The following is a 21,749-nucleotide window of genomic DNA, read 5'->3' as shown; positions in this document are numbered from 1 at the left end:
TTTGGAAGTCTATCCAGCCTCAATTTCCGAATTAAAGCTTTGGAGATTCATTTTTTTCTTTACAGAAGATTGCATGCCATGAGTGGTACTTTTAAAGATGTTTAGGCCTCTAGATCCAGCTGCTCTAAATAGCAAGCCCTGGGGGATGATTTTCATTCTGATCTACTTGTGAAATGTGTCAGCAAAGAGAATAATTTCCATAGATTTCTTCTCTGTGCCAAGTTTAACAAAGGTCTTCGCAGCGCCATCTCTTCATTGGAGGAAGGCACAGCTTTTTGAACCACTGTATACCTGCTGGTGTCTGCAAAATGCTGTTTTCTCTGGTGTATGGTTTTTAGTTTTGGGCTGCTCACTAATGTGAAAGGTGTAGGGTGGATAATAGTGTAGGGATTTTAAATACAAGTCGCAAGGCTCCTGGAGCAGAAGATTCATGCTGTACTGGGACGAGATAAAAGCTTTCATCTGCAATAACCCTTTCAGCATGAGGTGATGAGTCGGAGAAGAGAAGCTGATGAGCAAAGAATGGAAAAGATGATAAAACAGGGGAAAAAAAAGCTGATGAATAACAAATAAAGAGCCACTGTGTGATCAGCTCACAAGTTTACTTTTAGGTCATAGTATTTCTTTCTCTCCTTTTCTTCTTCTCCTTTAGCCTGCATACCAAGATCGATACTGTTTCTCATTATTGATCAAAAAGGGAAGAGGGGGGACTAAGAAGTGGAAATTTTGTTCGATCGATGAGAGAATGGCATCTTAACTATTGTTTGGTGTAAGCGTTACACTAGAGAAAAATGGTAAGAAAGAATTAGTGGGAAACATAGTCTCTGTTCTTTCCTCAGTGGATTCTAAGTGCATGCGCTCCACTTGGCCCACACTCGCTGAGCCCTTGTGGGCAACGGCCTGCACTGTTTTACCGATCAAGCAGAGGGTGCAAGAACTGACTCATCGTGCGTTAACACTCAACCTTCTCTTCTATCTCATATTTTTAGCAGATCCTTCAAAAGCCAACTTGGTTGGTGTGAAGTATCCTCACCTACTGAAGTGAAATCTCAGGTTACCCGTGAAAGTTGTTTAAAATTTTTTGAAACCACGTCAGAAAGCCAAGTTTCATTACCCACCACTTGCAATAAGGGAGATAAGGAACAATGGGTTGGAGGCTGGATGAGCCTGTTTCGAGAGCACTGAGAATGTATGTTGTGGTTCCCATTTGCTGGAGAAGAGCAAGCTGGCAGGGCTGGGTTAAGAGAAGCTTTGGCACAAGCTAACACTCAGAAAATGTCAACAACATGGACCATTGTCCATGCACAACATCACCAGTGAGCTAAAACATAATGTTTGGAGCAACCGTTATTTCATTGTTAAGTCTTGTGCTTTTTGGTTTTTTGCAAAAAAAAAAGTAACTAAGTACATTTTCTTTTTTGGATTCTGTTTCTAACCATGATGCAGGAAAATACTTTTTCAGCAAATAATTATCAATGGATAATTTTTTGGTGAGTAGTTAACAACTCATTTGATGTGTCTAGTCAATGATAGAGTCAATACAAATTTGTTGATTTATGAATTGATTTTGGATTTTAGATAGAACTCTCAACATTTTCAGGAGATTAAGGAGCATCTAATGAAGGCACTTGCCTCAGGGAAGGAGCCAGGGATGAAGACCTTAATTAACCTTATAACAAAATCAAAGCCCTCAGACATGGATCTTGAGAAGCATGCTGGCTGCTCTTAGAGTTCAAGTTTGCTATGGTGGTCCTATGTCTAGGTCCTAGGGAGAGAAGGTGATGCAATTAAAAACTGAAAGACAAGTTTTTCCTAGCTTTGGGATGTATTGAGGAACTTTTAAAAGAGTATAGTCCTGAAAAGAATCATGTTTTCCTTCTCAACACCTCTCTCTCCTGCTCCATGTCCTTCTCTGAGATGATGTGAACCAGTCTGAAGCTTTAGCCATTTGGGGACACAGAAGGGTCCCCTAAGGAATGGCTCTGACCATGCTGGATAGCTGGGTTGCAAACAGCCCCAACTGGAAATTTTCTCAGCAGGCCTGGGAAATCCAGAGAAGCCTGTATAGCTGAATGTCCATCCCTTCTGCTCTGTCTTTACCGTTGAGGGTTGTGTCTGCTCTGCCATTCGGACCCTTTGCTTCTCCCTCTTGGGTTGGCCCCCTGTCTGCGGCTGACTGGCTGATTCCTTTCTGGGTCTCTGCTCACCAAGGCTGTTCTTACCCCTGTGGCTACCCTCTCCTTCCTGAGCAAAACAGGGCCGACAGCTGATGAGGTCAGGCCCAGGCACCCCACCCACATCCCGGGCAGGCTCCCAAGTGTGCCCTGCGAGAGCTTCCCTTCTCCCCAGTCACTGGGAGGTGGCTCCTCCTTAGCGGTCGTGTTCAGTGTTCACAGCGGATGGTGGAGGGTCCACAGGGTGCTGTCCAGGGTTCAGCCGCGGGGAGGCTGCAGTTGGCAACTGCCTGATTTTCACCAACGCCGGATAGTTCTGAGATGGGGTAAGAGAGAAAATCAAAGGATTGTAGATTCACTGGTGCCTCTTCGATGAGAGTCTCAGGAGAAAGTCAGACTTGGGCCAAAGGCAAGGGCTGCTTGCTTGGCCAGCCTTGTCTGCCACAGGCCTGCACGCAGTTCATCCAGAGTAAGGCTGGGGCGGTGGTCTGTCTGCCTCTCTCTCAGAGACCTGCCTCTCCCTCACCACCTGCCACTCTCAAGGCCTGGTAATGGGAAAAGTCCATTTATAATCTGGCTGGAGCCTCTCTGCAGCCAAAGAGCAGGTTGAGAAAGAGCAAATTCCAGGTGCATAAAGCCAATTGAATGAGGTCCTTGAGGTAGTACCTGTCCGGAAGGGACTGAAAGAGGGGAGGGGATGAATAGAACTGAATGAAAAGGATGGGAGAAGAGGAAAGAAAACAGCCTGGCTGCGTGAGCACTGCTGCTCCCGGATCCTGTGTGTGAGGGAGGACCCAGCCGGTTCCTCAGAGATCTTGGCATTCCAGGCCAGAGGAAGGACGTGGGCGGGGCATGGCTGCCAGTGTTTCTGGGGCCTCGGCAGAGCTGAAAACATCGGACTGATGGAGGACATCGGCGTCACATGGATGCCTCGTTCACAGTGGGCTTGCACATCCCCCATCAGATAGCGAGGAATAAAGGAATACAGTGCACAGAGAATAAGCCCATTTATTTAGGGGCAGTCTGATTTTTTTTTTTCCCCAAATCTCTCAAAGAAGCAGGGAGGTCACTGCCACGGAGTTTACCATGTGAAAATTTATGTTAACGGCATGAAAGTTAACAATTAGTCATTGTGTAAGTGCCACGCTTCTACAATATTTCCATGGTCAAAATCCCCTTCTATTTCAATTTCTGGTTGCACAAAAGAGATTTATGAGGCGATCAAACCCTGAAAATTCAGTCTATGTCAGCCTAATGTGCCACTGGATAGTTAAAAAGGCCAAAGCAAACACCTGTGGCTCCACGCCCGGATGCTTTATGTCCTCCAATGAAGCTGTTGGAGGTGAACACCTGCACATTTTCCAACAAAACCTCACTCGACAATGGGCGTTTGGTGAGCACACTATGCTTCCAGGTGTCATTGTCTTTGCATTCCCTGGCATTCAGAAACGTGTCCTTTGCATGACAAATGACTGCGCAGATTTTGGCCAGGTAGGGCTGTCCTGCCGGGGGAAGATAGGCAGGGAAGGCCCTGTGGCGGGGGCTCTTCTACCTCGTCTGCCTGGCGAGGGCTGTCTGGGGCTTTGCTTTGTGTCTGCGAGGCAGGGGCCTGGCATCTGTTCTGTTCCTGCTGCAGCTGCGACCATGAACAGGAGGCAAAGTCCCTGCTCCCGGTTGACTTACATCCGCTTTGAAGGGGGTCGCTCAGCAGGCGCCGGTGCTGTGTACGTGGAAGGCACTCTTTGGCGGAAAACTTAAAGTGGGCCGGTGATGACACCTCTTAATATTCCTTCGCTTCTTTGGAGCATTCGTGGAAATTGAAATACAGCCTCCCAGGGACCTGATCACGTTGTGCGCGTACAGAATCCATCCCTTAATACTTTCCTTTCCAAAAGTCTGCACTGCAGGTTGAGGGATAAGGTAGTTAAAAAAAGAAAAAAGGTTCTGAGCAAAATAATGGCAGCCTGCGTGGGTCATTATTTGTTCCATTTGGAGAGATATTTCAAGTAAGAAATGAGCTCAGAGAGAAATGGTTTCCAATGGGGAGAGACAAGAGAATACAGAAACTTGGAGGCTTGATCGGGGTGCTGTTGCTCTGGTGTTTCTCCGGACAGAATCCCCTCCTCCCCTCCTGCTCTGGATTGAGAAGATTCTGGATTGAGAAAATAGGAGGTCAAGTCTAGCTCATCCAAAGCAGAGCCCAGCAGGGCCCCTATTGACCGGCAAACTGATGTAACACGGCTGAGAAATGAAGAGTTGTTCAACACCAGGGTCTTTAAAAATTGTTCTTCACACTGTAGAGCCCAGAAAGGACATATTTCACCTATTTTAAACTTTAATAAAATGAGAAAATTGTTGTAATGCTAAGAGAGAACAGTTGGGTACAAATTTATATGTACAGAGTGGTCCTGGTTGTATAGAAAAAATATTTTTAGAGCTATATATGTTTACTACATGTGAGAAAAGGAAAAACACTGAAATGTAAACAGTGGTTATTTTTAAATAATAAGTTTAAGAGAGATTTTGGGCTTCGTACTCGGAAGAGCTAGGTTTTCGAAGTAAGCAGTTTAGCTTGTCTTGCTGTAACCACACCTGCGTCTATGTCCCTGGGATACTGAGAGGTTAAGATAAGACTACGTAGGTATTAATATGTGTAAATCAATTAGCACAGTATTTCAGAGTAAGCTGTAAATAAATGTTAGCTATTATGAATATTTTACTATTGTTATTGTGATAGTTTTCTGCATTTCCCAATTTTTTTTTATACGGGGTATATGGTAGGTTTAGCCATGAAAAAATCAAAATCATAAAGGTAGAAAAATTAAACTACCAAGTTCTGATAATAAAAACATCATAAAATGCTAACTAGGCTCGAGCTGATAAGGGATGGTATCTAGTCACAAGGGACAGTGACACACTAGCCGACAACCGCGGAGCAGAGGTCGTTCTGATTAACAGTGTATGGTCACCCAGAAGCTGATTAATCTTGTGTGTTGTAAAGAAGAAGTTGAAAGTGACCTAGAAATGAGAAAAAGGACAGAGGAGTCATTGCAAAAGGTGCTTCTCTCTGGAAACCTAAGAACACTCTTTGACCCAGTGGGATGCGGTTTGATGAAGTCCTGTCTTCTGTGCTGGGAAAAACACCTCGTAAAGACTTGATGCCCGTGGAGAGGGAACAGGCTGAAATCGAAGCTTTTGTCCCTCTTTAATGGGAAACAACCTGGAGATTGGGACTTTTCGGGGGAGTTAGAGGAACTCCGAAGTATGGACACTGACAATGTCTCTACTATCAAAAGGGTTTTCTAAGGTCAAAACTGCCAGAAACTGGCTGGGTCAGCAGTGAATAGAAAAGACTCAGGCAGTTTTTTACAAGAACCAGACACATAAATATAAGTATGTTCAGAAGCTAAAGATTGTGGTAGAGTAGTGCACATTAATATTCATAGATTATTTTCATAATGCAATAGAGTCAAGAGCAAGCAACATATTTTTTATTGATGAGCGTATAACTAGGCACCGTAAATAGAACACTCAACAAGGAGTCATAAAACCACTGAATTCAGCTTCCAAATTGCATTGTGACTTTGTTTGTGATGTTCACCACCTTGGGATGTCAACTGCTCCACTTACAGAAAGTCATGATTGCATTACCTGATCTTTTCTGTCCCTTCTTTTTCTAACCTTTTTTATTTTAATTAATTTCTTCACCTCTTGATATAAAGGCATATTTCACTTAACATTAATATAACTACAGATAATTGATGTCTTAAAATAGATACTTTCCAAATTGAAGGATAATATTAAACACCATTTATCAAGTCATATGAATGCAACTCAATCAGTTTCTCTAACAGCACCATCATGTAACTGCCATTCAAACCAAGAAGTGGAACATGTTCTTCTCCTGTTGCCTCCAAGTCACTACCCTTTCCCATACGTTTTCCTCATGTGGGATAGTTGGGCTTCCTCCCAAAGTGGCAGCCTTGGGAATTTGCCACAAGTATTTTGCACCGTCTCCTCTTACTTGACCTTGGGGATCATGCCACATCACATTTATCACATTCTATTCATCACGAGTAAGCCAGAAACTCCCAGAGATTTAAGGGGAAAGATCTTAGATTCTATGCTTCAAGAGGTAGGGAGTCAAGTTTCTAGAACAGAGTTTGGCAAATGTTCTGCAGAAGGCCAAATAATAATTTTTTAAATGATATTTCAAAAGAAGCCACTAGATATTGGAGTAAGAAAGTCATTAGAGAGTTTTACACAAAGTTTCAGTAGAAAAGGGGGAAGAGAAGTCAAATGTGCTAGTCAATATTCAGGCCTATTATTTTGAGTCGTCCTTTATTTCATATTACATGTTGGATCAATTTGCACTGATTTCTAATGACCAGTGTGAAAATTAGCTCTGTTAGGAGTCCGCAGAGAGGCATATGTAGTCAGTGACACAGAAAAAGCACTGAATTTTAACATTTTAAATTTAAATTTTAAAATATTTTTAAATCAGTGTACATTTAAAATAAATTCCCAAATAATTTTCAAATTTTGAGTTGAAATATTTCCTCCTAAGAATAGTCCCAGAATGAAATATTGAAAGAGCACCTTCTATCTCTGCAGAAATGTACATGGAACAGTAAGTGCAGATATTCTGATAAAACTACTAGATTATAATAGTTTGGACCTATAGGAAAAGTCACTTCTCAGTGAGTAAAATAAGATTATTACATAATTTTAATAATAATTTCTGCCAGAGGACAATGAATAGCACTTTAGGACTCTAAGAAACAAAAGGTAAGCCAACAATTTTTTATCCAACTCACTTTCAAATAAAGGCTCTGTGCACTGTTACAAATATACCAGTGTATCACATTTCCACAATAACTTCCTCAGGAAATATTTCCACGCACACTTGTGAGGAACCTATTGAAGAATTAGATTAGATTGCCAAATGACAGGACAGACATCAACATAAGCACCGGTGATGAACATAAAGATTCATTTTCTTTTAGAACCAAGACTAAATAATGGTTATAAAAACGAGATAAGTGGTCATAAAGTATGTCATAACCTTGTGCTCTGATGATATAGGGAGCTTATAACCATCAAAAAATAAGAAGTGAGGGGATCACATGAAAGATAGAAAAAACTTCTGATTGCTTTATAGTTATTGAGAATAAAATTTATTATTTTCTATCAGATTCCATGAAAAGAAAGAGAGAAGGAACACTGGTTAATAACTAATTTCCTTATTGCTCATGGTAGGGTAATAATAGATAATGAGAGTTTAAAAAATTATTGACTGTAAACAGAGCTATTATACAAAAGTAAATATCTCATTCAGAAGGCTTTCTAAATAGAAAAATAAAGATTAAGTAAATCAATCAACCTCATAATGAAATGCTGTATAAAATGGTTAGCATAGAACAGTGGACAAGCATATCAATCATCAATACATGCAAATAAGCTTAACTCACCTATTAAGTAAAAAAGATTTTTATATTGACTAACAAGCAGCTTATTGGATAACAAACTGTCAAAGAGATTTGGAAGGGGCTAGTCAAATAAAATATGCTACATCCTCCAAGGAGAGCAACAGGGTGGTGTGAACACCACATAAAGTGTGGGTAATTCTAGTTCCACTGACGTAGCAAGTTTCGGAAATCTTATCTTCACCATCTCCTTGATTTGTAGTGTTATTTTACTGCACATACGTATTACTCGAGTATATTTTAAATTTTTCATTAGGTACATATTGCTTAGCATGTTTTTACAAAAATATCATTCCTAACTTCCCTTTCATTTCATCCAAATGTGCACCTGAACTTCAATGATCTTGCTCATGCTTTTCATGGAGAACACTTTCTTTTTACCCCAAACCAGCACAACATTTTGTAAATGGATACATTTCTTTTGACTTGGGTGTTATTATTTTTTGTTTTGGTTAGTTTTGAAACCTGCCAAAGCACCTATGATGCCATGTTACATTTTGTATAATTTCATGTTTGACATCCATAGTCTGTGCATTGGTACATAGACATCTGCTGACATAATCGCTGTCTCTGATTCTCTAATTATACTTTTAAAGGAATTGATAGGAACTTTGCTCGTCATCAGGTTACAGCCCCTTCTTTTCATTCCATGTCATTGGTGGAGTTCTATATCATACACACAATTTCCGTGCTTATAAATGGATATATTTCTTTCTTTAAAATCAGATCTATAAATATTCAGAACAAAAAATGTTTTCCTAATAATTTTCTCCATAATTTTGGGAAGTGAGTGTCTTTATCACTATTTCACCAATATTAAAACGTGGTGAAGGCTATGGGCTTATGTTTAAGAACGTACTTGTTCTCTTAAAAACCAGGAGTAAGATTATGTAAAAATCCTAAAGGAAAAGAGTAAGATAGTAAGACACATCTGACTACTTGGTCATATTTGTGAATCTAAAGATTTAAAAAAATATATTTTCTGTCCCTATATTGAACTAAATTCAATATAGTTAGTGACACCCACAAACCAGAACACCAGCAGCTTCCTGGTTTCCTTCCTGTTTGGAAGGATAACTTGACACCCAATGAGACAGACACTTGTATATGTTGATACGTTCCTGTTCAGGTTTATGAACAACGATTTTTAAATTGTACATCTTATGAAAGCATTTTCAAATTGCTCTGGTAGTAGCATGTTTTGGGTTTTGACCCATCTACCCTGCTTATTTGCCTCTTTAATACGTGTCCAACTTTCAAAATTCAGATCTAGTATCACCTTTTTATAAAGCTTCTTCTGACTCTTCCTGAGTAGCAATGACCTTTTTGTTTTCTGTGCAAAGCATTGTATTGTTGCACTTTGATGTCCTATTGGCTGTGTTTATTGCCATGACTGTACTTTTTTGCTAGACCATTAAAGTTCCTTGAATATAAGAACTTATTTATCTTTATATTTTCAGTATTTAGCACTGTGTTTGGTACAAACTACTCAGGAAATATGCATTGAATTAAAGAGTAAGTATATAGGAAGTAATCTCTAGATATAAGAGCCATTTGAAGGCAATTTTTGCAGGGTTCTGACTACCTAAGAAATTGTGTGCTTGCCTTTTTTGCATCAGCAAGTGACATGTGTTAATATCTTCTTAAATGTTATGAGATGGCGCCGAACTATTAGAAACAATACTAATGGGCTATGGCCGGCGGACTCGGTTGAAGCATCATCGCAAAGGCCGGAAAGGTGGCAGGTGATTCCCAGTCAGGGCGCATACCTAGGTTGCAGGTTCAACCTCCAGTCAGGGTGCATCTGGCAGGCAAATGAACCAATGCTTCTCTCTCACATCAATGTTTCTCTCTCTCTCTCCCCCCTTCCTCTCTCTCTCTAAAAATTAATAAACATATCCTTGCATGAAGCTAAAAAATAAAAAGAAATAATACTAATAGGTTTAATGCACACAGACCACACTTAATTTTTGTGCCCCAGCACCTACCACATTGGCAGTGGGTGTAAATGATGGATAAAAAGATGATTAATGAGGTCGTTATTACTGAGAAAATAAGAACACTTGCAGCTTTGAGATAACACAGAGTCTTAATATATTTTTGAAGTAGTTAAAAAGAGTATTAAACAGCAAATTGAGAGTATGCATCTCACTGATTCTTTTTAAGTCAAATCTCTGATTATGTAATAAACTAGTTTGCTTGCCTCTCACTCAATATAAATGTACCTATTCAGATACTAATTGTATTTTCTTGGAGTCGAAAGAATTCTTTGCCAGGATTCAGACTGATGGCCCTGTCACAGCTAAATGCATATAAGGACAATTTAACGGGAACATCTTCCGTATTTCTGAGTGCGGGCGGTAATCCAGTTGGCTAATGGACGTCTACGTCCTTGTACAGTGCTCGTTCGAGAGCCTTGCGCTTTGCCACAGAGCACCAAACGATGATTTCTCCAGGTGGAGTCTTCAGTCAAGGATATAAGAAATGAAGATGAAAAGCAAGGGGAAAACTTTCTAATACTATTTCAGCAAATTTGTGTTTCATCATGTGCTTCACTCATGTGCTTCACTTTCTATCTATTTCCAACCAGCAATCTCTATTTCTGCCATCAGGAATCTATGCCAGTGCGAACGCAGACTTGTGTGAAATGATGGAATGGATGCTTCCCGAATTTTAAAGCAAAATCGGGCATGCTCACCCGCAGGCGAGAGAATGTGTAGTTGTGACCAACGGCCACCTTTCTCTCCAGGGACGTTCAAAAAGATACTTAAGGACAAAGACTATTTAAACACATCAAGTGGCATACGTTTGAAAAACATGAATCAGTTTTATTTTTGGTTATTGTTTCCTACTGTTTGCTGACCTTGACACTCTGCTTTGGCAAACGTGGCCTCCTTGTGGCCTCGCCGTGGCCATGACCATTGTCCCGTGTCTGCACGTGGTCCGCTCGCTCTCCCGGGCGCCTTCCCGTCTCTTCTTCCCATCCAGGTTTTCCATCGCTTTGAACCCCGAATGCTTGTTTTCCCCTTCCCGAGCCCTGTCAGTACCCCTTACATTTCTGAATTCCTTCTTGCAGTTACTGGGAGTCCTTTTCTTACCGTTTCATAATTGTTTTTAAATAAATATAGTGCATACCCTTGTCTCTATAATAGTAATGAGTCTCTGAATGACAATGGCTATGTCTTACAATTTTTTTTATTGTTTCTTATTTCACCCAAGTGGTAAACATGAAGTTTAACAGATATTTTTGAACTGAAATAAATGAACTTGAACAAAGTATTTTATATTAGGAAACTGTTGTCGACAGCTTTGTGAAAAATGCTTTAAGGTTGAGGTAAAATGAAATTGACATTGTAGCAAAAGAGAGGGTGCTGACTTTTGTGATTATAAATCTGCCTTTGTAGTCCCAGAAATCGTATCCTCTGAGGAGGCGGTCCACACAGAGTGTGCCTGCTATTTTGGTTATTTGCTGCTGCATGACAAACCTCAAAATTTTAACTAACAATAGCCTTTTATGGTAGTTCTTGGTTTTGTGGCTTCTCTGAGCATGTGTGGGTGGGCCTTCTCTCCCAGGTTGCATGGACGGTGGCTGGCATGCTTGGGAAGCTGCCTGGAGCTGGAGACATCCGCGCTGGCTGCCTTGCACTCCTGACGGTTTGACGTGGCTGTTGGCAGGGAACTCAAGTGAGGCTGTCGGTCAAGGTGCGATAGGTTTCATCTGTGTGACTGCTCCCTAGGGCTTCAGGGACAGCAGTGTCTCTCTCCCTATTCACAGAGGGGAGCCTTCCCTCCAGCTTGGGGTTTTCATAGAATGACAGGTGGATTTCAAAACAGAGTGTTTCGAGGGCTGCAAGCAGACACCACAAACCTGTGTAGGTGCCGCTTCAGAAGAGGCGCAGCGGCCCTTCTGGCAGCGGGTTCTGCTGGTTAAGGCGAGGAGCAATTCCAGCCCTAGAGGAGCGAGGAAGCAGGCAGCACTTCTTGGTAGGAGGGAGGGCAAAACTTTGCTGCCTAATTAGTCAAAAACATCCTTCTCTTTCATTTTCGACAAAGTCCTGGACATTGCACAACTAGATCCCTAATTAGTTTATATTTTGTAGGGGTTTTTTTTTTCCCCTCACTTCTCAAAGTTAATGTATTGGATGAAACGATTTTTCCATCTTGCAATGTATTTGTGCTCAGATGGCTTCCGCAGTATTTTAATAAGAAGTACTTCATATTAATATGTTCTACCAGATTAGTGGTCAGCAAATATAATCACCTCCCTTCCTATGCTTGTACTATCAGATTCAGAACATTAAATTTGTGTTCATCTTTTCACCTGTCCATGGAAGAAGGTGAAAATCAGAGTTCTTACAGACTGAGTACCTCAGAGAGGGTCCCAGGCAACATGTCCGTCACCACCGCACATCATTGAAAGCCGGACTGATTTCGGGTCATTTGCCTATGAGTCTGTGTCCAGTGTGATGGATATCGTTGACATCTTTTTTCCCTGAAATTCCTAAGAAGTCCCCTAAGGTGATTTGACGTCAATAGCTCTTGGAGTTCCTGAAATGTTAGGATAGGATGTTATAGAAACCACAGAAAAAGAAGTAAAAGCGCCATCAGAAAGTATCAGTGCTGGACTGAGAGTCTAGTATATTTTATTGGAGTTGACAACACAAAGAAATTGTAGGTCCTTGTAAAAATACCGTCATTGTGGCTGGACTTAGAAGAATGGTATTTTTCCACCATAAACTAAAAATAAAAAACTATAAATAGTGTCTTATACTTCCTTTTGCATGGACCCTATGACCTATAATATATAATTTAGAGAAAGATATATGTATAGATAAATTATAATACATATATTAGTACAGGATACACTTTTAGCTTAGGGAATATATTATTAAACCAGGTTTTTATATTCTATTACACTTTTATTATTTGGTTTTTAAAAATTCTTTACTTTGAAGTAAATGGGTGGACATTTAAGGATAAGTAACGCTCCCAAATTTGTAAATGTTAACACTACTATAATGGAATGGGGTGGGGAAGGGGCGAGCTGGCCCCTAGAATCAGAAAAGAAAAAGTGCACGACATACTAAAGGAAACTTCTGGAAGTAATTAACGTAATTTTCAGCTGCTAGTTTAAGTGTGAAGTCACATCAAGTTCCCATGTGCATGATTATGAAAAATAAAGGGAGTTTTAGGGCAAGTCTTTGTGGGAAAGGTAAAAAATGAGTTCTCCGGATCAGTCCTGAACATATGAGTGGCAAGGAAAAAAACACGTGTATGCCCATGTTTCTTACCTAGTATTAAATATGTGTTTCAGCAAAGTTTTATCTCCAAAATACTGAACTTCAGACTTTTAGGTTTTTTTATTGTCACACCTATTTAATTTCCAAACAGGGAATGAAAAAGAAATGCTCCAGGTGAATTGAGCTGTGCTTTCCAATCCCTGTTTTTGACACTCAGTTTTATCTAATTTCGTTGTAGGTACCAGGCACTCTGAAGTTAGACTTCACAGGAAGTTTCTTTCTTGAACTCGGTGAAATTCTTGAGCAGTGTAAAATCCCTTTGAAGTCAGGTTGATATGCCAACATTGAATCAAATTTTGTGAACTTCAAAGTTTGCTCTGTTGTAGAGGATATCCTGGTGAGGCTAGTTATTGCAAAAAGAAATGAGAATACGACCCGAACATTTTAACTAACTTGGTTTCTAAGATAGTGTGTGAGTTTTCTTAGTTTGTGAATGTTCATCTTTTCATATACAGAAAATATTTAATAATACAGTAGTATTGCTATGATATTCCAAAAATTTACTTTATTTTATGCACTAGAAGTCTGATGAACTTACTTTTAAATGGGAATTTTACTTTATTTTTTTCTTACATGAAGGAGTATTGAAAAGTACACAGAATTTAGAAACGTAGAAGCTTCATGAGATCTCAGCTATGTGTTTTTGGTTAAAATGCACTCAGAAATTAATTTAGAGGTTTGCGTAAGAAAGAAATAGCAATGTGTGTCTAAGTGTATAGCATTCAATTATAGTCAAACTTCCTTTTCTTTCCACTGAGGATTTTTAGGACCATGCATATTCGGATTAAGTGACTTTGATTAATCACCCGAAGTGAGAAATAAATGCGGAACAAAATCGTGCGTATAGGATTTTTGATTGACAGCTCTTTAAGTGCTTGACTATGCGGTCCCACTGCCCTCTGGCCCCTAGTGTTTGGGATGAGAAATCGATGATTAATCTCATGGGCGTTCCCTCGTACAGGATGAGTTGTTTTTCTCATGTTGCTTTTAAAACTTTCTTTTGTCCTTAGCTTTCAGCATTTTGACGGACACGTCTAGATAGGAACCTTAAAATGTATCATTCTTGAGATTCGTTGAGCTTCATGGATCTCAAGATAAATGTGTTTACATCACATTTGTAATAGTCCCTTAACAAACAATTGTATTATTTGGGAAGAAAAAAAGCCAGTCTTGGTGTTCAGGTTGCTGTGTGACTGTGTGAACACACGTGGGATGTGGGGGGTGCACAGGTTAAGGGGCAGGGGTCGGCCTGCTTTTTCAGTCCCCCATTCGCCCCTTACCCGCTGGCTAACGCGGTGCATGCCTTTCCACAGACCGAGCCCCTCGAGGAAGCAGGGGGCCTCTGTCAGGCACACACAACAGCGGACTGCAACACCTTAGGTGTCAAGTGTGATGGCAGCACCTAATTCTTTCTTCATAAGTGTCATTTCTTTAATGATGCTGTTTCTTCAGAATGGGAGACCCTCTCTAATCGCTGTACCCTGGTGGCCTCCCATTGTCTCTTCTTCACTGAAAATGTCACGTTTGTTGAAACAGTACTTCAAGGTTCTCTCGAAGTATTACTTTGATGTGTCTTATGTGAAAGACATATAAGCAAAGGAAAAGACATGTTTGGAAAGTAACCTTATAAGGTTTCTACTGTAGCATTTATTCTTAATATTGCTGAAACCTCTCTTTTTATGTAATAAGTTTAAAGTTGTCATTTCCAAAATTTCTAGTCCATTTCAAATTCAAACTTTTTTCTGCTTTCTGTACCAGAGAATGTATCAGATAAAAACATTTTGTTGAGAGAGCCAGTAACTAGCATTTGCTACCTCTTAACAAATTTGGTTTAGCGAAGTCAGCCACAGAGGTTAACGTTTGAAGTCTTGGACAAAGCTGTTTTATTTACACCAAAGCATCAGAAAGCTAATCATTTATCTCTTCATTTTTCAGGAAAGTACACTCTTCATTAAAATAATAGCATAAAGTATTTAACTGCCCTCTCGTTACTGAGTGAAACAAGACAAGAGACTGACTACAGAACACTTTTGCAGAAATAGAGCCACCCGAGCGCAAGTCAACAACGTCCAAGGCATCGGCCATCTGGCCGCGGCATCTGCTGTGTTCTGGCTGCTGGTGTTCCTGCGCACGGTGAGCGGCAGGAGCTGGGGACGGAAGAATTTTCCTCCCCAGAAGAGGCTCATTCTGTGGACAAGACTACCATATTTTTCCATGTATAATGCACACTTTTTAACCCAAATTTCTGAGGGAAAATAAGGATGTGCATTATACATGGGTATAATGATTACATACCATGGGTATAACAATGGGTATAATAATCTTGCATGTAATGCGCTCAGAACGTGGGTGCGCATTACACCCAGCAAAATACTGTGTGCGCGTGCGCGCGCGTGTGTAAAATGGTCTTTCTTTTTAGTAGAGGCCCACCATTCATCGTTACATTTAATTATTTTCTTTTTGGAATAATAATCTGTCCTATCTTGGGTAAGAGACCTGTGTAAGCCCATCTGCAGGTGAACTGCATCGATACGCCATCGTGGATGACTTCCTGCAGGGCACTGCTCTGCACCCAGAGCTGTGGAAGGAGATGTGGGCAGGCAGAAGTGACCAGGACAGAGTCATGTCCTCCATGGAGGATTCAGGCGGTGACCCAGAGCGCGGGCAGACGGTAGCTGAAGGGGGAAGGTGGGGTGAGCTGGTTTTAGCTACAGACCATAAAGGCTCCTCAAGGCATTTTAACGGGAGAGCCATCTGAACAGACACGCACGGGGTTGAAATGGAGAGGGAGAGTGAAGACATACGGAAAGGAGCAGGAGACTGTTGTGACCACCCAGGACAGGGAGGTTGCTCTCCGCCTGCAACCTGGAGGCTGGCTGCCCAGTCCCCTTGCCCTTGCCCAGAGGTTTCTCTCTCCCAAACAACGACCGCTTCATCGCCGCTGCTCACCGGACGCTTGGCTAGCCAGCTTTGCCTTTTCCCACTTTATTCTGCTTTGGGCTGCAAAACACTGTCCCCTTGCTAGGGCTTTTGGTGTGCTTTTTAATATTTGTTCTTTCTCTTGAATTTATTGGGGTGACACTGGTTAGCAAAATTGCACAGGTGCCAGGTGCACAAACCCACAATGTTTTATATTATATTTTATATTGTGGAAATATTTTACTTTTAAAAGGCTATTTGTTCATGTTTAGACTCAATTCTTCCCCTCACGCTCCCATCACTGAAATCCTCCCTGTTAGACTCGCTGGTGCTCCCTACCTAACCGCTTTCTCCTACATAAGTCCCGGCTCCTTGGCCTGGTGCACCCCGGCCCTATTAGCAAGGCTCAAGTCTGTCGCTCCCACCGTCTGTCCCAGGAGGATTTCTCTTTCTGCTATGCTGCACTTGACTTTCAGGTCCAAACTGTTGCCTACAGTATTCTCTTCTCTGTTCATCGAAAGCATCCCGGGTTACTGAGCTTTCAGACCCATACCTGGCGTTGCATGCTGTGTCTTGAGACTTCCCAATCCCCATATCCGACCTGACACATTCTTTGCACCCTGGAGGGCTCCCCAGGTGCCACTCGACACTAAGGAGAGTGCTACTGCCCATGTCCCCACCACGAAAGTGCCTTGTATATGACGCTATAAAAGCCCCTTTTCATTAAGAAGAAATCTTTAAATCACAACTTCGCTTCTGCTTGCCAGTTGCTATTTTCTTCTTACACCCAGGATGAGCTCTTGTATTTCACAAAGCTCCATCGAAGTCCCCAACATCTTTAATTTAATGATTTTGCTCTTTCAAGGATAATAAACTCAAATCACTTTAAAAAGGTTACATACTTATGTGAAACTCCAGTGCATATGTCATGGAATGAAGAAGGTGCCTCTCTTCTGTGTAATTAAACACAAATAAGAACAACAACAAAACAGCTTCCAGCAACGACCCAGTGATATCTCTCAACCAACTCTTCCATGGAGAACAACCAGAAAATCAGGAAAAATAATTTTCAAACTCTGTTTAAAGGCACTGCCAAAGTACCAAGGCAGAAGGGACCGGTGGGTCTAAGACTCTCAGAGAAAAGAGCACAGGAACTGAGGCTGGAGATGGGACGCCTGCAGAACTTGCCATTTGAAAGGCTGAGAAGTTAAGAACTTTGACGTCCGGTCCATGCTGACCCATCAACCTGACCCCATGTGCCATGATGGGTAGGCCACCGAAGCAAGAAGGGTTCTTGTTGGCAATGTATTGTTGGCCACAACACAATTATCAGACCAATAAAACATGATAATATTTTTAATGTATTAATTCTGTAAATCAAAAGTATAAATAAATGTCATGGGCTATCTGAACCCAGAAACCTTTACTAAGTGTGGGTCTTTTTTTTAATTATTATTTTGGGTTTTTAATTTTTGCTATCGAATCATATTAGTTCTTGTGTATTTTTGATGTGAGCTCCTTATGAGATGTGTGGTCTGCAGATGCCTTCTCCCATCCCATAGGTTGCCTTTTCATTTTGTTGACCATTTCTTTGGCAGAGCTTTTCAGTGTGAGGTGGTCCCATGTGTTTACTTTTGACTTTGTGTCTTGTACTCTAGGTGTCAAATCCAAAAAAATTGTTGATTCTTTGAACCAAGAACTCTATATCCAGCAAAACTATCCTACATAAATGAAAGAGAAATAACCAGTAGATAAATAGAATCTGAAAGAGTTTTCCACTAACAGATCAGCTTACAAGCAAACCTAGAGACAGTTCTGGTTTAAAATACAACCACACAAAGCAATCATTGTAAATCCATGTGGATGGAACCTCCATACATAAAGTTATAATTTGTAGCAATAATAGCATAGAGCAGAGTGAAGAATATGATGGCTTGGAAGCAAAGTTGTGAAAATTATTTAAAGTAAGTTAATATTAATATGAACTAAATTTCATATAAAGTATATTCTCAGACAGAAATGGCATGAAACTAGATATCAATAAGAGAAGGAAATTTGAGAATTTCACACACATGTATAATTAAACAACACACTTAAATAGCCAGTGGGTCAAATAACCAGTGGGATCAAAATACAAATTAAAATAATACTTTTGAAAAGAAAAACACACTGATCAACACTAATGAAAATTCAGGGAAACTCATAGCTATAAACACCTGTATTATAAAATAAGATCTCAAATCAGTAACTTCGCTTTTCATCTTAAGAAACTATGTTAAGAAACAAAAAAGAGAAAACTAAGTAATGATGCAGGAGAAAGTAATAAATATTAAAGAGGAAATAAATAAGGAATAGAAGAGATAGATAAAATAAACAAAACCAAAAAATTATTTCTGTAAAAAGATCAGCAAAATCGACAAACCTTTCGCTAGACTGACCAAACAAAAAAGAAAGATGCAATCACTAAATCTAGAATGAGAGAGTGACAATTAATCACAACCTCACAGGAATATTTGAAAAATTAAAGGCAAACCATGACAAACTGTATGCCAACATGTTAGATAATCTTGAGGAACTGGGTCACTTTCTAGGAAGGCACAGACTGAAGTTTACACCCCCTCCTACAATTAAAAAAAATACTATAGACCTATAACAAGTAAAAATTTTGAGTTAAAATGATCAAAAACATTACACACACACACACATACAGCAGCTAGGATCAGATGGCTTCATTTGCAAATTCTACCAATCACTTTAAAGAATTAGCATCAATCCTTGATAAAATGTTCTATCAGAGAACACTTCCTAACTTGGGTGGATAAGAGATTTATTTCTACCAACAAAGATCTAAAGAATATCTGAAAGTGAATAAAGCACTGTGTCATAATACAGATAGATAATTTCTTGTAATAATGGGCTCTCAAAATGCTCAGAATGTAATAGGCTGACATGACCTCCAGTTTAGCTGGCATGAATCTCTCCTTCTTAGATAGCGGGCAAGTGGCTACCTGCCCTTTGAACGAGAAAATTTTTGTGTAATAATAAGGTTAAGAACAGAAAAACTATGCACTGTAAGTAAATTGTATAAAAACATGTTTTCGGTGACCTGATTACTACTTTGGATGAAGGTAGCAATTGATAAATTATTATGATCACCACTCTCATTTATCTTTAACAAAATGGTAATATTACCAAGCTCCATTTCAGTTACTGGATTTATTTAATCCATTACATTGACTTACAGGAAGTAAATCATTTAAGAATCGATGCTTATTTTTGGCTGTATTCACACAAATAAATCAGCCTGATAAAATTAACTGAACTGAGGTTTGAATTCAAGAGACCCAATACAAATGTGTGTGTGTGTGAGAGAGAGAGAGAGAGAGAGAGAGAGAGAGAGAAGACTTCTAGCACCTTAATCCTGTTTACACTTACTGATGGTAGGAAAGTCTTTTATAATAATGACTTACATTCTTCCATGAGGGGGTAGGTATTATAAATGTTCTTCTCTAGGTGTGAGAATCTATCTTCAAAGACAGAGCCAGGAACAGCTTTCAGCAAACTGGAAGCAAGGGGTGATGGATGTTCTTAGTCAGAAGGAGGTCAGATGTGGCGAGAGAAGCACAGCGTTAGAAAAGGAGAGAAGGAGGGAAGAAAATTATCCAATCCCAACCCCCCATTCTCTTGGCTACAGTAATTGTCTCCAAGATATGCACATAATCCACATTAACCTGTTACAAATTTCACAAAATGTTCATAGGAGGAAGCTAGGGTAGAGTTTCTGTTCCTTTAGTAAATATAAGGCGTATGTGGGGTAAAGGAGATTTCCAAGGAATGTCCCACCTGGTTCATACTTCTAGCATAAGTGTAGTATCTCCCTTTCACTCTCAGAATGTCTTGGGTTGGATAATAATTACTATAGCTGTCTCAGCTCAAAGCATCAAGTAAGCAGGGAGACAGTAGTGCCCATCACTCCTGGTGAAAGGAACACAATGACTAGCTTGTTCGCCTAGAAACAGTGTAAAAATCTCAAGCTCATCACAGTCATTGGTGCGCCCGACTTTATGGTCCCTCCCACTCATGTCTACATGTCCCAAGAATGCCTCGGGAACGCTCAGGAACAAGCCCTCATAACCCCGCCATCTGCTAAGATTTTCAAATGCCCAGGGCACTGAGCATTTGAGGCTCCTGTGAGCGCGGAATATTTCACTGTCTCAACAACCGTTTACAGCTGTGGTCCCAGAACTGACTCACGGTAGTGCCGCCGGCACCCCGACTGTGCCGTATTCTCTGTGTTGCTCACACAGTATTGCTGTTTCGTAGGCCTGATGAAGTGAATATTGCTCTGGGAAAGAAGTAATTGACTCTATTCAATTTCAACTTTTAAGCACATCTCTCTTCAGGACTCAAATGCACATCAACACGACAGACTGTACAAAGAACATCTTGTCTCCTACATTTTAATTCTTGTTATCTGACACTTATATATCAGTATCTTTTTCACTTTAAGATTATTTTCACTATAGACACTTTAATTCCCTAAGAAATTAAACACCTGCTGACCCAGTAGAGATGCCTCAACACATTTGCCTTCTGACAGCGATCGAAGTTTTGACTAATGCGTGGACCTCCTACCTTACACACACAAAGTAGCTGCAATGAGTCATAGATGTCAAAAGTACATGCTAATAGTAATTGTTGTGGGCATAAAAGCAAAAACATTTCAATAATATTTTTAAACTATTACTTAAAGATTTTGCATTTTAATTAGAGGTGGGCTGTATTTTTTTTTCATATAACCAAGGAGACATTTGTGTTATTTCAAACAGAATTGAAGTTGGCTAAATTTTCTGTTTTCCTATCACCATTTGACTGAGGGTTGATTTATTTGTCTTTGGATGTTTATTATCTTCATGAATACATCAGCTGGTTTTTTCACCATGTGAAATATTATCTGGTGGCAATTTTTTAGTCCCAGGAAAACTATTTATTGTGTGCCTACTAAGCATTAGTCATGATACTAAACTGATTTTGAATTTCTCTTGATTTGTTTTGATTACAAAATTAAATATTAATGCTCTGAATGCTGCCTGAATTATATGCAATAAAGTTTAATTACTTGTGCCTAATAACTGACAACCATACTGCGCCATGTGTTGATGAAATACTGAATTGCACTGTTAGGCACAGTGATGGCTATGACTTTTCTTCTAAAATATATAAAATTTTAAGAAAACAAAGCTTTAATTGACATATTTTAAAAATATCTTATATTCAAATAGATGTCCCACAATAAAACTTCTTTGAGTTTTACTCATGAGGTTTTTTTGAAAAAAATTTTAATGCAATATCTAGCAAATTAAATAGAGAAAAAAATCATCTTTACAGTGTCCTTAGATTAAACTCTTTAATATAGAATACCCTAATGTTCAAAATATTGAATTATTTTCCTAGAGAATCAGGAAATATGATTGATATAGAACATAATTTTAAAGAAAATACATAATGTATGTTCTCTTTCAATTCTCTTAAACCATTTACATGGTCTCTTGACACAAAGCACTTTTTTAAAACAGATTTCACTAAGAAAAGTAGCCTAGGTAGTAGATTCATGGACCAAAATAGCTCTTTCCCTGCTGTTACCCTAGCAGATTCTTCTGGTTTGGGGCATGATTCCTTTCGGATAACTGTCATATATGGTAGCAAGTTGTTAGGTTTTCCTGCACTCTGGATTGACAATTGAGGTTGCATCTTTTTGATCCCATAAAAGACAAGATAATGAAACTTTGCTTGGAGCCTCATCCATTCAGAGTGACTGTCACACGTGTTCCAAGGGTCCAGGTCTGTGTTCTGGTTAAAAATCATGACCA

This window comes from Pteronotus mesoamericanus, unplaced genomic scaffold (assembly GCF_021234165.1).
Source record: "Pteronotus mesoamericanus isolate MK-2021 breed Mesoamerican mustached bat unplaced genomic scaffold, CSHL_Meso_final scaffold_99, whole genome shotgun sequence".
Classification (NCBI taxonomy): domain Eukaryota; kingdom Metazoa; phylum Chordata; class Mammalia; order Chiroptera; family Mormoopidae; genus Pteronotus; species Pteronotus mesoamericanus.
This window is presented reverse-complemented; position numbering follows the sequence as displayed.